Genomic DNA, 5827 nt, shown 5'->3' on the forward strand with positions numbered 1-5827 from the left:
ACCTTAGTTGTTATTTTTCCTAAATCACCACTATCACACCTCCAAAAATCAAATGGCTCTAGATTTGGCTTCAGATGTTCGATTTGGATGAAATAAAATCTGATTTGGGGATTTTTGGACCTTCTAAATATAATGCAATTTTTTGATTTGCACCAGAAAGCTCCAATCTTTGCAGGCAATAAATCTCTCCTACTGGCTTCATGGCCAAAAAAATTTTGGGAGAATAGTGCAGATCTAAAAAAATTGCAGAGATTCAAATGATAAAATATGCAGATTTGAAATTTAAATTCTAAGATTTGAAATGATCATACCAATTCTGCAAATTGGGACTTTGGGTGCTAGTTTGCAAAAAATTTTGCCTCAAACTTGACTATAGCCCAATATAGGCAAGTTTATAGTCAATTTTCATTAAATTGATGTTCCGGATGCAATGGTGAGGTCCGCTTTGGCTCTAGATGCACCTATTTTTTGTAGATTCTCCAGATCTAGGTTGAGGTGCTAAGGCAAGAATAGTCTCAAATGACTATGTAGAGAGAATCTCCCTTAGCTTTGATACCATGTAAAAATTTGTCTTAGAAAAAATTCAGCCAAGATCAAGGAACTCAAGCACAAGAACAACAATAGACCAAAGAAAGTATAATCAGAATGATGATATAATATTCATTCAATATTTGATGTGAAAGTACACTAAGAGTGCCTGTATATAAAGGCCTCTAGAATGCTTCTAGAATTCATAGGAATCAACAGCATGATAAGTCATACAACCAGGCACATGTCCACCAGGTGTGGGTTATCTTCCATTAAACACAAGAGTAAGTGTGATGATGAGAGGATAAGGCTACAAAGGTGTAGCATGCAAAATAATGTAGTAGACACCATGTGCTAAATTAGGAGTGCGAATAACTATGTTGTCTACATGACAACTCAGTTAATTATGCAAACTCTAGTGTTGTAGATACCATGTATTGAATTAGAGTTGCTTACTCCAGTGTTGTCAACATGACAACTCATAAGAGTACACAAACTCCTAAGTGTCTTACCTAAGCAAATGTATAATAATAAAATAGTGCATTAACCTAAGTAAACTTAAGTAAAGTGTAAATAGTAAATATTTATTTACACCAGAAAATATATCCAAAATAAGACTAATTAAATAACATATGATAAGTATTCATCATTAAGCATCTATATATTTTTTTGACACATCCTATATACCTTGAAAGCATTAACTATAAATTAAGGAATGAAATAATTACATAAATAAAATATTATACATATGTATTAAACAATATATAATATGTATACACTACATAACATAATATCTATAATGTTATCTTAATATATTACTACTAATAATAACCATTAAATCACTTATATCTTAAACCATATTTTTTGATTCCCATTTTGAATGGTTCCCTCACACAAATATCATACTAACTAGATACTAACACTGACTCAACCAATTCCTAACTTACCACTTTCTAACTATCTTTTCCCTAACACTGAGGAAATAGTTTCTACACGCAGATGTCAAACATAGCTCACTCGACTCCTAGCCATTCACTATTCTAGACTTCTAATCCCCACTCCCCACATACTAAACCTCCCTCCAACATCCACTTTGCATGCATTCCCAATTTTGTAGCTATCACCAAGTGCTTTACCTTCCATCTACATGTACATGAGGGGTGTATGACTAGATAGGGGATTGGTGGGTTGCCCTTGCATGAGACATGGTGTTGGGTGAGGCACCAAAGGAGGAGTGAAGGCATGATGTCCCATGCTAGTTTGGCCTAGTCATAACATGTTTGGCCTCATGCAAGAGTACTTGGGCAACATGTGAATGGTAAGAGACCATACAATGTGTAGGATTGGGGAGTGGTAGGGACCACCTCCCTACTTCCTCATCCAACATATGAAATTACTCAGGATCACCTTGCGTGTCCCTTCTTACCATTTAAATTTAAATTTTTAAATTGTAACATGGTCCTTTGGCATGGAGTGTTATCGATGGGACCAATTTGTTTTAATGTGTTTGATGGGAACCTATTCCTTACATCTAGTCATGTGTATTTATGAGTGATATGCATCTACATATTTGTTGGCATGTAATAGGTATTCTTGTTTTAATATTGTTCTCCTAGGGGAGTATCAAGGAATATTCTCCTTAGTATTTTAATGGTCTGTATTCTAACTTGTGATAGTGGGGTATTTTCTTGTTTTCTTGTACAAATTCTAGTTAGCAATTTGCTCACTTCTAGACATGCTCTTATATGTACTAATAGAATGAATTGCTCCTAACCTTTCTTTCTTAGCTTAATGTATTATGAGTGTGAGTTATCATTAACATTCTAATCAATTTATAAATTGATAGCTCTATAGAAAATCTCTAGTGTTATTATAGAATATGAACTGAATACTTAAGAGATTTCTCATACTTACTATTCTAGCTCAATTCCATTCTCATATTGAACAAGATCAATAATGAAATCAACTAATCCATTTCTTATATTAGAACTAAATGTAATTTTCTTATCATCTAAATGTAATAGGGAATTTCTTACATGATGCATCATATGTGAGGTGCACTTTCCTTGTATTTTCCAATGATTCAACAATGTACATAATTCACATATGCCTAATTAATTCTATGAACATTAAGTACTGTTGGGACTCAAAATCGACACCTCGATTTTGAGTAACATTCAAAAAATCAAGCCCTATAAATGTTTTTTTATGCATATGTACCTGGCTATATTGGTGAGGCCTAAGAGGTGTTTAATGTTTCTAACACCTTGCATTCAATGTGTCTATGTAACACCTTTCATTAAATGTGTCTATGTGTTCCATGGTGATAAATTGTTGTTCCAAGTCATTTCGTGAACTCCTGTTTTGAGCAATTGTCAAATCTGCATTTTTGCCTAAGTGTCAAATAGTGACAAGAGGTTGTGTTTGCATTTGAATATCTCGCACCCAGTAATGTTTCATGACTCACCATTTTGGGAGTATTTAGTGTCCATGCCAAAGAGAATATGTTTGATATTTTGAGTTGTTTCAAGTCTGTTTGACTAGATTCTGAATCCCTCAAAGCTGGTCATTTATTGATGTCATGTTCATGCAATTAATTCTGAATTCTAGGAAGCCCTGTTAGATTTGCCATAATTTTGACCCAATTGACCAAAATGATGAAATTCCTTTTTTGTTCCATTTTGGAGGTCAGAGACTTACTATGTTTCAATTTTGAGCTTATGACAAATTCATTTGATCAATTTTCAAATGCAATTTCTAACTTTTACTGGTGTCAAGAAGTGCAAATTCGTCAGAACCCCTGTTCATGATGTCATATCTCAAAATTAGTGATAGGTGAGACCAAATGGATTGTACCACTGTGTTTTACTCTTAAAATACTTTAAGTTTGCTAATTTTCAAGTCTTGATGAATTCATTTGCACACTTTCCTAGGTCAATTCCATTTGTACAAAAATGTTTTTCTGCCATTGTTCTAATCTGCAAAATTTGAGTAGCCCACTTTGACCGCTTGTCATTTGTGTCCTGTTATCTATCATGAGCCCAAACCACAGATTTATAATCTCCTCATGATATTGAAACAACAATTTTTGTACCCCCAAGTGTCCATTTACCTAGTTTTCAACGCCAAATCCAAATGCAATTCATTATTTTCTAACATGTTTTCTTGCAGGCAATTCTGAGAGGTCAATTTTGACAGTCAATATCTTTTGACTAAGAATTCATCATGAGATGAAATTTGATAGGGTAGGATATGCAGAACAAAGAATCAGTGTACTAATTTTTAGAGCTCGATTAGGTGTTCTAGTCACTTTTTAAGGCCAGTCAAAGGACCTTCTGGCACCTATTTGACAGTTTGTAGAAAATGAAAAAATGATCTTTCAATGATAAATTAATGCTCGAAATAATTTCAATAAATATTAGAAGGTAAATGGGCTAGTTATAAGGTTCAAGTGTTCAGAAATGAATTTTTTTTAGCTAGACCCACTTTGGGCCCAACTGATTTCACTAGCCTGATAAGACAATCAAGTGTTTTTCAAAGATTTTAAGGATGAAATCACTATGATTTTATTTGTCATAATTATTGGATCATGAAGCTTTCAAAAATTGGAGAACTACTATTGTAGAGTGTAGTTGTACACTAGAGACCAATTTTCCAAAGGGGAACTAGTTATATATATATATTCCAAAGTGCAAGGGAAGGGAGATGAATCCCAGTTCATAGAAATTTTGATTTTCTAGGACTTTCATGGTATCAAAGAATGAGAAGGTTATCAATTGTATAATCTTCAATACTAAATAGGAGAGGTGATGGCAATTATATATCAACGGGCCTGATGCTCGTGTAAATCACACAACCCATGGATTACGTATCCTGCATATAGGACTAGATTAATCCTAGTCAATAATACACCCCACATCAAAATTAAAAGGAAAAAGGAATATCAAAACTAGTCTTGTAGCAAAATCCAAGAAGGTAGTACTATTACCAAACCTTTTTAATTGAATGAAAGAATACTTATTGCTACGTATTTGTGTAGAGCCTTGAATGTAAGAAATAGATATTTGGAGATGACTATTGAAGATTGAAAGATCACTAGAAATGTATTAATATTGCCTCTATGCTACCACTGGGGATGTCTATGGTCTTAGTACTAAATACAATGTGTTTAGCTTTGGGATTCTTCTATTAGAAATTATGAGCAGGAGAAATGCTATTGATGTTCAGTACAACCCCTCTGCTATAGTAGATTGGGTGATGCCACTTATCAAGAAGAATAATATTCTTGCACTCTATGATCCAAGGCTGAGTCCACCCAAGAATCTAGAATCAGTAAGACAAATGGTTTTCATTGCAACTTGGTGTATCTGATCCACCAAGGAGAGGAGGCCTTCCATGAAAGAGGTCGTGGAGGGGCTAAAAGTAGTAAGAGCATCCTCCTTCATATTTGGGATGATATCTTAAGGCAAAAGAGGAAGCCAAGCGTTAGACAAGAGAAGGGTCATTTAACACAAGGCAATGATAAGCCCCACATGACAATAGAAATGAAACCCTTTATGAGTAAGATGCCCAAGCCTGTGAAATCACTGGTGAGAGCATCATCAAGGAGCAAAGTTTTAGACAAGGAAGTTGCATGGAAGAAAGGGCTCACTGCAGGAGAGCTGAGTGTAAGCAATCAATAGATTTGGTCACATTGTTAGTTTGGTTTTGCATATTGCATGGGGAAAAGGACACCCAATGCAATGATGAAAGCCTTGAGTGGGAAGAGCCATCGATTAAGGAGGTAAATAGGCATGACACCCCTGTTGAAATAAAAGACCACCAACAACAAATAAAAAGAAGCCCATAGCATGGACAACATAATGTAAGGCATACCCCATGTCCAAGGAGGTCTCATAGGCATGTTGAGAGCAAGTTGCAGTAGATTAAAGGAATTCATCCATGCATTGAAGGAGACAAGGCAGTGTTAAGGGAAACTACGCAAGCTATGAAGGAGAACTTTTCTCATTAAAAATCACTGATTGAAGTCTTCAACAAGAGGAGATACAAGAAAGAAGCCACTCCTGCATCAAAGATAGAGGCTACCACATTAAGGAAATCATACACATAAAAATATGTGTATGGAGAAGGAGGTGCAAGTCAACATTTTAAGGAGCCACCAGATTAGACAATAGGTAGCATGGGGACCTTAGGAGGAAGCAACCTTCAATGCAGGGATTGCAAATGGCAAAGATAGTAAGAAGACTTTAGTCCCACATAGCCTGTATAGGGGCATTTTTTTCTTTTTAAATATGATTCA

Source organism: Cupressus sempervirens, chromosome 8 (genome assembly GCF_028749045.1).
Source record: "Cupressus sempervirens isolate cs-2001-9-10 chromosome 8, ASM2874904v1, whole genome shotgun sequence".
NCBI classification, from domain to species: Eukaryota; Viridiplantae; Streptophyta; class Pinopsida; order Cupressales; family Cupressaceae; genus Cupressus; species Cupressus sempervirens.